The following is an 11,975-nucleotide window of genomic DNA, read 5'->3' on the forward strand; positions in this document are numbered from 1 at the left end:
GTGCTTGTGTGTGTGTATCTAAAAGGGGCTCCTCCTCAATAGTTGGCTCTTGGCCTTGGGCCACTCAGTGTGGATGGGCAAGGGCAGATCAGAGGATCTCCTCGTTGGTCTGCTCATGCGCCTCTCCAAGGTGACAATTGACAGGCCCAGGCAGCAGGCAGTCAAGGGGAATCCTTCAGCCTGACTGCCTGCCCCTATTCTGAGGTTATACATGCACTGGGGTGTCTCTGGAGAGAGAGCATGTTGGGTGCAGTAGTACGATTGAGGCCTTCTGTGAACAGTATGCACCAGGAGGACTGGAGTGCATCATTGTGACCAGGAATGAGATTTTAATATGATAAATTTCCTTGACGGATTTTGTTACAGTAATGGAAGTGTGCGCCTTTCAAAGGATAACTTTTCGTGGAGTTCAAGAAAAGGTACAACAAGAGACTTCTGGGAGATTGTGACCGGAATTTTCCATGCCCGGTGGCATCGGGTGTGAGCGGATAATACGGCGAGAAGGCCAAAAATCATTTTCACGACGTTGTGAAACCAGTTTGAGATTGTCTGTTCCACCCGTCAGTGGCGAGCTGTGTTCCCCGCCATCGGACATCGAGAAGCTCGTAATACATCAGCAAATAATTGTAAGGCCAGCTCAGTGGACTCATCCTGCTCCGAGGATCATCTGCCCATGTGGGCGGGAAAACATGCCAACAGGTTCCTGAACAGCATATAAGCGACGTGCACCTGGTGGGCTGCACTTCACTTGGGATTTCAAGGTTTGTTTGCCTACTTTACTTCGGGCAGTGCTCGCAGTCATCAGCGCCAGGCTTCACAGACAGCACCACATCACTTTTAGAGGGGCTCATGGGTAGGTCTCCACCCACCAGATCAATCACATTTGGTTGGTTTTCAATGGCTGTATGGCTAAGGCTTGCTTGGGGAATGGGGAGAAGTGGCGTTAGGCAAAGGAAGAGGCTGCAGGGCGAGAGCAGTACTGGAGAAGGAGGGAATCCCAGGGTGTGTTTGTGTGTGGGAGCACATGTTGATCTGTGCAAGTGGCTTCAAGATGGTGAGGGCTGAGGAGGCAGTCTCCAGAGAAGATGAGGCCAGATGGAGATGTGAGAGTATGTGTGAGAATGATTGGTGATGCCCTTGAGCTGTCAGTGAGTGAGATGGCAGTGAATGTGCGATGGGCTTGAGTGTGTGAGTTTAGTGTGATGAGATGGTTGCTTTACCCTGGCTGCATGGATGAGATTATTCATTCTCTATCTGCATTGGATGGGCAACCTCTTCTTTGCAGCATTGGCACTGACCACCACTGCCACCACCTGCCATGCTAGGTTGGTGATGTTGCTGCCCATCCTGCGGCCAGAGCGGGGCTAGAGGACATCCTGGCGGGCCTACACGGCATCCAATTGGTATTCTAGTGGCGCATTGTTAAACTTAGGGGCTGCAGTCTTTTTCCCTCTCGTGGGCATTTTCCCTGCAGTAGCTTTGGGTTGGAAGCACTAAGATGTGTGCGCATGGCTGGACTTTAGATATGGTGCCCGGTGTGATAATGTGGCGAGGTGCTGGTGGGCGGGCGAGCGAATGAGAGTCTGCCTGCCATGGAAGTGGTATGTTTCCTGGGAATGCATAAATAACGCAGCGGGTTTGTGATGATACGGTGTGAAAACCCACCAACGCGGCCGGCAGGTAAAACATCGTTTTACTCACCCGCTACTGCACTCAGTGCTAACCTGGGATGATTTGCCCTGGGTGTTGGTTAGGGAAGATGCAGACGTTTGGAATGTTGAATGCTGTAAATAAATTTAGTGTTAATTAAAGTTTAGAATCTGGTTTCCGACTTCACAATCCGGCTATCAAAAGTTTAACACCTCACTTGGAACTATATCACTGTTCCTTCCCTATTCCTGGATCAAAGTCCTGGGACTCCTTTCCTAATATTTCTATGGATGTACCTATAGCACATGGACTGCAGCAATTGAGGGAGGCGACTCACCACCACCTTTTCAAGGGCAACTAGAAATGGGCAACAAATGGTGGCCTAGCCAGCGACACCCACACCCATGAAAAGATTTTTAAAAAATCATGTGCGAGATGATCTCCAGTACGGGACCCTCTCCAGTACGGGACCCTCTCCAGTAGGGGACCCTCTCCAGTAGGGGACCCTCTCCATACGGGACCCTCTCCATACGGGACACTCTCCATACGGGACCCTCTCCAGTACAGGACCCTCTCCAGTATGGGACACTCTCCAGTACAGGACACTCTCCAGTACAGGACACTCTCCAGTAAGGGACATTGTCCAGTACAGGACACCCTCTAGTACAGGACACTCTCCAGTATGGGACATTCTCCAGTACAGGACACTCTCCAGTATGGGACCCTCTCCATACGGAACCCACTCCAGTATGGGACCCTCTCCGTTACAAGACACTCTCCATACGGGACCCACTTCAGTATGGGACCCTCTCCACTACAGGACCCTCTCCAGCACGGGACACTCTCCAGTATGGGATGCTGTCCAGTACGGGAACCTCTCCAGTACGGGACCCTCTCCAGTACAAGACACACTCTCCATTCGGGACCCTCTCCAGTACGGGACCATCTCCAGTACGGGACACTGACCAGTACGGGACGCTGTCCGGTATTTGACACTCTCCAGTACGGGACCCTCCTCACTACAGGACACTCTCCAGTACGGGGCACTCTCCAGTACAGGGCACTCTCCAGCACGGGACCCTCTTCAGTATGAGACGCTTTCCAGTACGGGACCCTCTCCAGTACGGGACACTGTCCACTACGAGGTACCCTCCAGTGTGGGAAACTTTCCTACGCAGAAGCTTCTCTAGTGTGGAACCCTCTCAAGTATGGGACTTGATTAGTAAGCTTTGCTTGAATATTGACAGATAGGGCGAGGAAAAGGAGTGGTTTGAATTCTTGTTTATACTCAGAAATGCAACAGAAAACATGTTTCAGTGACAATGGTTTATTAAAATACCTGCTGTTGAGTGGGAGGCCATTGGCATACCGCCCAAGAATGGAATTATGTGGAACTACAAAGGGAAACAGGTCTGGGCACTGACGAGTGTGTTCTGCTGTTTCTCCACCACGTGAGTAGCTGTGCTACTTCATACCTTAGCATTTTCAGACTGAGTCATAGATTCATTTATGGTACAGAAGGAGGCCATTCGGCCCATCGTGTCCATGCTGGCTCTCCTCTCGGTCGATCCCTCGACCCTTACAGTTTTGTTTTCTTCAGGTGCCCATTCAGTTTAATTTGGAAATCACTGATTGTTTCCACTACCACCTGTCATATTGTTATGATGATGTAAGGGCACCAAACACTCATAAAGGGTTGGGTAAACATGTTATGGGCTCATTTATTAAGACTAGGCACCTGAGAAAAGATACACATAAATAGAATGCTTGAAGATATCAGTGGCAGGGCTGTGTGTGTTGTCATGTTTGGATGTTCCTGGTTGCATTTGGGATCTTGTCCTAGATTAAATAGGACTGCAAAGTGGTTGAGGAGCTGGAATGGATCTGATTTGTCCTCGGTTACACCTCGCCTTTGTGTATAATGGCTTCATAGGACCTTGGTTCTGGACAAATCCTTGTCATCTCGGCTGGTTGCCAAGTACCTTCTGCGGGATCCTGGGTGCGAACTTGCTGTCCAACTGTAAACTTGGCAAGTCTGCATCTGCATTTTTACCGCGCTCATTGGTCATCTTCTCTTGCAGTTTTGTAAGTTGCTCTCTAGTTTCTAAGAGAGTAGAATGAGTAGATTGGTATGAAGAGTATATAGATTGGACACACTGGTCTCCCAAATATGAATCCTGCTGGTCATGAAATAATTACACTTAAAGGTGTCGCTGTCAGATGCAACTTCGCAATGTGTAGAGCTCACTTGGTCTGTCCACATTTAAGAATTAGGGATTTCATCGTGTGAGTCATTCATTCAGCTGGGCTTTTAGATCTAGATTAATGAGTTTGATGCATATGAGCTCTACATGCCTCACAATTCCTGACAATGACTTTAATGTCATTGATCATACCCAGTCAATGCACTGTCTTTCTTGTGGGCCTTCTCATCCGATCTATGCCCATGTGCGAGTGATGAAGTTGTTGCAGAATATCAGGTTGCAAATATTCCATATGATGACCTGTCTGCCTTTAAAAATGACTCCCTAGGAGACGCCTAGCTCATCCCAGTAAGGCTAAAGTGTCTTTATTTGTTCATAGAAATGCTCAACTGAATCAGGTCATCCTTCAATGTTAGTTTTCACAGTTTTAGAGTTGTGTGGAATCTTTCACCATTTCCTCTTAGAGCTGCTGGCACTTGCATTGTGCAAAATGTGGGCAATCATTTGACGAACTTGCATTCTCCTGCAAGTGTAATGTTGTAGCTCCCTTGAAACTGCTAATTTTGTCAAAATATTCTGGATATTTCAATGTTAGATCATGAACTAAGGTGATTGGAGTCGTTTCTGAGGCTGATCTGCCTTGGGAGATTTGACTGATTTCATGGATTGTCATCAATGCAAGGTCACAGCATGACAGTAGGCTTGCAATTGCTGGACTTTTAGTCTCCATGGTGTGATACATCTGTGACTGATTGATTGATTGTACTTACCCTCCAGGACTCTGGATCCTGCAGTGGGCATTAGTGAGCCGTTGTATGCTGAGAATTTCACAGCAGTAGTTTTCGTCATTGCCTTCCAATTCTGCGGATACTTGTCTTTTCGGATTCACAGGGGTGGTATGCGGGCAAATTCCTCTTTGTCAATCTTGGCCAATAATGAATCGTTACCAATTTTCTTGGGGCAGATCATTTGAACCTTGACAAACACTTCAGACAGTGAGATGGCATTTTTCTTTCCACAAGATTGATGGTGTGAAACGCGTTCACCGCTCTCCAACTTGTTCTACACATCATCATCATTTTCCGATTTGTCAATTACCTTGTGTATATTTTTCTGATGAGATTCTTCTACCATAAACCTGTGCTGAGTCTCACTGTCGTCACTTCTGCACTTTTTTCCGAAGCTTCGCCCACCATAACCACAAGCTTCTCTGCTCTGGCCTGATTTTTATCATTTGTTTTGCATTTTTTTGTTTGGGTTTCCCTCACTCACTATCAATACAGCCCATACCCTGGTCACTCCCATGTCCTGACTGAGCTAACTCAGTTCTGGCCCTCTCGACGCACAATCCCATTCATGGAACTGACAGACTATGCACTGTAATCTCACAATGAGGGGTTTGTCTGTTTACCAGCTATATCTCGGCACTCAGTCTTCAAAGCTTTCCTGTGCAGTCACCGTCCTCTGATTTCAACCCTCTCTGTCGCTGCAACTCCCTTGAGGTCTGACCAAAAGATCAAGGTCATCTCATGCCATGTAGCACAATCTAAAACTGTGTAATACCTATATTTAATCTTGCTGCCAGGCTATTTGACCACCGATGGCACCATGTTGTGTTGTTATAATGATATAAAGGCACCAATCACTTGTAAATGACTGAGTAAGCATGTTGTGGGTTCATTTATTAATTTATTAGGCACCTGAGAACAGATATGCACAGATGGAAAGCTTAAGGACTTCAGTGGCAGAGCAGTGTGTGTGTGTGTTCTGCCCAAAGGCAGAAGTGAAACTAAGACTGGATCACATGACATTCTTCCCTTCTCGTGATATCATGCTGCTATCCCTTAAAGGCACATGGTAATACCAGCAGCCTCGTGGGCAGCGAGTTCCAGGTCATTACCACTTGCTGCATAAAAATGTTCCTCCTCATCCTTCCTGCATCCCTTGCCCAAAATCTTAAATCTGTGTGCCCTATTCCCTGTACTGTCAGCTAATGGGAATAGTTTTTCCTTGTTTATCTCATCCTATCATAAGCTTGTACACCTCCAGCAAATCCTCCTTCCAATCTCCTTTACTACAAGAAGAACAACCCCAGCCTTGTAAGTAAAATCCCCATGCCTGGGACCATTCTGATAAATCTTTTCTGCACCCTCTCAAGGACCCTCACATCTGTCCAAATTGTGGTGACCATAACTGGGCACAAGAATCCACCTGTGGCCTAACCAGAGCTTTCTAAAAATTCAGCAAATCTTTCCTGTTTTTGTACTCAATATTTCTACTTATGAAGTCCAAGATCCCATATGCTTTGCTAGGCCCTCTCAATTTATCCTGCCATCTTCAAAGATCCAAGTTTATGAATGCCCAGGTCTCCCTGTTCCTGCACACTCTTTAAACCTGTGTCTTTTTGTCTATATAGCCTCTCCCTGTCCTTTCTCCCAAATGCATTGCCTCACACTTTTCTGTATTAAATTTTGTCTGCCACTTGTCTTCCCATTCTGTTAGCTTATCTATGTCCTCTTACATTTGATCTGTATCACCTACACTGTTTGCCACACTTCTTAGTTTGGTATCATTGGCCACTCTTGAAATTTTAACATAAACATATACCAATATCCAAGTCATTTCCACATATCAGTAAAGGTAATGGTCCTACCACTAAGCTTTGGAGAACACCCACCGTCTACCATTCTGCAGTATGAGAAACAGCCATTTAGCATGACTCTGTTTCCTGTTCTTAAGCCAGTTGTTATCCAAGCTGACCCTCCTATTCCATGAACCTTAATTATTTCACCAGCCTTTTATTTGGTACTTTGTGAAAAGCTTTCTTAAAATCCAAATAAACAACATCCACCACGTTCCCTTCATCAAGCTTCTTTGTTACTTCATCAAAAAATTCAAATTGATTGGTCATGTACAATCTGCCTGTTAGAAATTTGTGGCTGGTTCTCCTGAATTAACTCAAACCTCTCCAAGAGCCTAGTAATTCTTTTCCCGTAAAGCCTTACCCGTAGGCAGCCTTTAGTTCCTAGGGATGTTGCCCTGGACAGGCTAAATTCCTGTGCTGAAGGATCCCTCACTGGATGTATCCTGTACCGAAGAGTGTTCTCTACTAGGGAATGTTCAGCTCACTAACCGCACTTGTTTCAGGAACTCTGGGTTTAATCTCTGCTCTGTGTTGAGTTCGTTGATCTCAGTCAGCAGTTGTCTGAAACCTGTCACTGTGGGTCTAACATGGCTTCCCCAGATGGTGATCCAGGATTAGCCTGACACCAAAATACCCTCCAGGTGGTTGCTGACTCAGAATTTATTCTTTCTTTGTTTTTAGCTAATGCCCAGATTCCACTCGGACATTATTCTCATGAATGTGTTTATCAACCTTTCAAAGCCTTACCTTCTTAGTCAGATGTTTTTCATAGTTTGTACCATTCAAAGAAAAACAAGTTCTAGCCTTTTGGCCAAAATTCCTACCAAAACAGGCAGCAGCTTCACAAAGAACAAGTGACAACAGTTCATCGTCTTGTTTCCAAAAATAGCCAAGAATTCAAGTATTTTCTTTTACCATCTCCCTCACTGTTAACATTCAACCAATGTTTCTTGCTCAAAGCCTGCACACCCCTTGTCCTGTGCCAGGAACTAAGAATTTCCCAATTAGGATGGTGTCATGTGTTGGAGAGTGTCCCATACTGGAGAGTGCCTGTACTGGAGAGTGTCCTGTACTGAGCTAACACCTGCCCCTTTATATCCTCCCTCCACACAATCCAAGGGCCCAAATACTCCTTTCAGGTGAAGCAGCGCTTCACTTGTACCTCCTTCAATTTGGTCTATTGCATTTGCTGCTCTAAATGCAGCCTCCTCTACATTGGAGAGACCAAACGCAGACTGGGTGACCGCTTGGTGGAACACCTTTGGTCTGTCCGCAAGCATGACCCAGACCTTCCTGTCGCTTGCCATTTTAACACACCATCCTGCTCTCATGCCCACATGTCCGTCCTTGGCCTGCTGCAATGTTCCAGTGTAGCACAGCCCAAACTGAGGAACAACATTTCATCTTCCGATTAGGCACTTTACAGCTTTCCGGACTTAACATTGAGTTCAACGACTTCAGATCATGAAGTCTCTCCTCCATCCTCACCCCTTTTTTGTAAAGTTCACTTTTTTTATCTACTTATTTTCATTTTTTATTTTTATTAATTTATTCATTGTTTTATCCCCTTTTTTTAATCTCCCTTTTTATCCCATTCTGGATCCTTTTTTTCCCCCACCACCGTGCTCTCCCTCCACCCCGCCCCCACAAGGCTCATCTGTCACTTGTTCATGTTGTTCTTTTCAGAGTGCTTACCCCTATTCTGATATTATCACATTCTGCTTTTTACCTTTATGCCACTAGCAGCACCTTTTTTAACCCTTACAACTACCACTAACACTCCCTTTGTCCTTTGTTCATGACATCTTTGTCAGTCTCTCCTTTGGACCCACCTATCACGGCCTCCTATCCAGCTTCACCTGCTCCACCCCTCTTAAACAGCATAAATTTCATCACATTTCTACTTCACTGTAGCTCTGAAGAAGGGTCCTACGGACTCAAAACGTCAACTCTGTTTCTCTATCCACAGATGCTGTCAGACCTGCTGAGATTTTCCATCATTTTCTGTTTCTCATTCTTGAAGATCCACTGTAGGTGATACAGTTTCCATGCAGAATTTTGGAAATGGGTTCCTGATATAACTGTCTCTGAAACTGGTCCCTTGTCATTCCAAGTGGAAGTGGAAAACCAACTTGTTCAAAAACATGTAAATCATCTAAGGAGTAGAGAGACATTCCAACAACCAGCCATTCTGTCTGTAATTGATGTTGAACCTTTAACCCCTGAGGTGACATATCCAGTGAGAATAGACACACCTGATGTCTCTGTTGAATTAGCTAACCCTGAACTGCCACTTTCTAATGATGTACCCGCTGCTGCAGGCCTTATCATGCTGATCCAGTGGGAGAGCCTCAAGTGGTAGAGATACACCGCTCTGTCTTTCCATCTCACTTCAGCTCGTTCTCTACCTCTATGACAAATTCAGCAATTTGATATAATTAACTGTGTGACAGAAATATTTGGCAGTACAGTTATGCAGATCACACCCAGGATAGAGAGAGACAGAGAGAGAGAGAGAGAGATGCAAATGAGATAGGAATGGAGAGAATGAGAAAGGACAAGGGTGAGGAACCCAGTTTTGGAAAATTTGAAAAGCATTGAATTTTAGACATTCCTCCTGAGTTATTTTTAAAAGTTTGCAATATTAATTCGGGGCTGTGAATATGCCATTCTTCAAGAAACCACAGGTCAAGATAGATGTCCAGCGGGGAACAACTGGAGAAGGAAGAGATACCTTGTATAACTAAGTTAAAAAAGAACTGTTGTGTTCCTTCTCTGTCAGGCCGCTTTGCTCACAAACACAGTTGCGCATCAATTTACTGGTGAGTGAGTTGGTAAACAGACCAATGTAAGATGAAGCACATGCTGTTTATTAACACAAGTCACAGAGCACTAACACTGAAGGTGTGCTTCTCTAACCAGTCCATATTCTAAACTACTGATTAACAATGTAGCCTGCACTACACAGCAATTGGGTAATACAGTTACATGGTCAATCTGCTCACGTTCTCTTAAAGGTGTATTGCACCTCAGATGACCACCTCCCTCCCCCTTTACTCGAAAGTACAATTTACAATCTTTACAATATATCAACTATTTACATAAATAAACTAGTTACAAATTCAGTCTCTCTGGAGGTTTCTTCAAATGTGTCAAACATCATAGTTCTACAGCTTCAGATGGTTTATCTCAGGAGTCATCTGTCCACTAGACCCTCCAGTAGGAACCTGTAAGTTTGTTTTTTTTGACCATCTACCGGTACTTCCAATCCAAATGGAGTTCCTTCCACATGTGGTGTAGACTTCAATGGGAATGCTTGGCGCATTCTTGTAGATTTGTTTCTCTTTTCCTGAGGTGACCCATGTGTCTCCTAATTATCCGACCAATGACCGATATGTGATAGGAAAGGTGTACCGTCATTGCACTAACTTCACCTGATAGCCATTTGGGCCCATCTCCAAAGTTCTTTGCAAAAACTGTGTCTCCAACAGTGAAGTTTCTTGCACGCCTGTGGTAATCATGTCAATTTTCCTGGGCTTCCTGTCTTCTCTCTACCCTCTGAAGTTCAGCCTTATGAGACTCAAACGTGTCCTGAGACGTCTCTTCTTCAATAACTCTACGGGGCCAATACCGGTGATTGTGTTGTGTAGTCCTATAGCTGAGTAGGAAATGTGGTAATTTAGTTGCAACAGAGTCTCCATCCAGTTTTTCTCACTCCGGACATGAAGGTCTGGACTGTCCTTGTAGTTATACCACTGGATGCAGGGTGGTGAGGTCTTATCATGTGTCATGCTATTGAGACTTGTGCATCTTAGGAATTCCCCGCTAGTGAATGATGTTCCAAGCTCGTATCTCCATTTCGTCAGCTTTTGGCTCGTTAGACCGTCCTTGCAAGACTTGATCCCTGACATCAGACAAAATTGAATCGCAGTCTGTCCACTCCCTTATTTGTTTGGCATGTACTGGTGATGAATCCAGAAAGTTTAATAACAAGACAAGTTGTTGAGGAATTGGGATGTTCACATTGCTGTCTTTTAGAAGTAATTGGCTCAGTGTGTCAGCGTTTGCAATCTGGCTTCCCGTCCAGTGGAGTAAAGTAAATTCATGAGCAGCTAGAATCGGTGCCCACCTTTGGATGCGTGCAGAGGCGATTGGGGGTATTGCCTTATCTTCCCCGAGCAAGCTTAGTAGTGGCTTGTGATTGGATACAATGGTGAAGTGGCGACCATGGATGTATTGGTGGAACAACTTAAAGCCAAATACAATGGTTAAGCTCCCTTTCTCTATTTGTGAGTATCTTTGTTCTGCAACACTGAGTGTTCTTGAGACGTAACCAATGGGCCGTTCGCAGCCATCTGCCATCCAGTGGGAGAGTGCTGCCCCTACTCTGTAAGGGGGTGCATCACAGGTAATAATTAATTCTTTCCTTGGGTCAAAATGTACCAACAGCGCCGAAGAGTGTAGTAACTGCTTTACTGCCGTAAAAACCTATTGTTGTGGAGCTTGCCAAGTCCACCTGTGGTTTTCCTTGAGTAAACTGTATAATGGAGCCAGTCCTGTTGGTAAATTTGGGAGTAAACAGCCATAGTAGTTAATTATTCCCAAGAAGAACTTGAGTTCTGTGATGTTTTTCAGTGCTGGTGCCTCACAAGTAGCTCTCATCTTGTCTTCTACTGTGTGAAGGCCCTGCAGGTCGACCTTATGACCCAGGTAAATCACTTCTTTTGCTTGGAAGTACTCCGGCTTGTGAGAAACGCTTCAACACTTATTCCAGTTGAGCCAAGTGTTCTTTCTCACTTAATCTGTTACTAGGACATCATCGAAATAAACTGCCACATAGGGTCGACCTTGGAGTAAATTTTCCATAGTCCGTTGGAAGATGGCACAGGCTGATGAGACTCCGAAGTGTAACCTGGTATGCTGGTATAACCCCCTATGTTGTTGATAGTCACAAAATCCCGAGAAGCCTTTTCTAGCTCGACTTGTTGATAAGCGTGGCTCATGTTGAGTTTCACATATGTGGTTCCTCCTGCCAGCTTGGCGTACAATTCATCAATTTTCGGTATAGGATGCCTGCCAAGTCCATTCACTTTGTTAACAGTCAATTTATAGTCCCCACATATTCGCACTCTCTGGTCAGGCTTTAGTACTGGAACTATGGGTGCTGCCCATTTTGAAAACTACATGGGTTGTAAGACTCCCAACCTTTTCAGCCTAATTCAACATCAGCTTTTTCTCGTAATGCAAAGGGGACGGGCCTCGCCTCCAAGAAATTGGGGTTACCCCTGGAACCGCGTGGATTTTAGTTTGCAGCCCCTGAATCTTCCCGAGCTCTTCCCTGAAGATGGAGGCATATTTGACAGAATTACAGAATTGTTACGGAGCAGAAGAAGGCCATTCGGTCCATCATGTCTACACTGGCTCTCTGAGCATTTTAACTTCGTGTCAATCTCCTGCCTTTTCCCATTTACCCTGCA

The sequence above is a fragment of the Cetorhinus maximus genome, chromosome 21 (assembly GCF_964194155.1).
Source record: "Cetorhinus maximus chromosome 21, sCetMax3.hap1.1, whole genome shotgun sequence".
Lineage (NCBI taxonomy): Eukaryota > Metazoa > Chordata > Chondrichthyes > Lamniformes > Cetorhinidae > Cetorhinus > Cetorhinus maximus.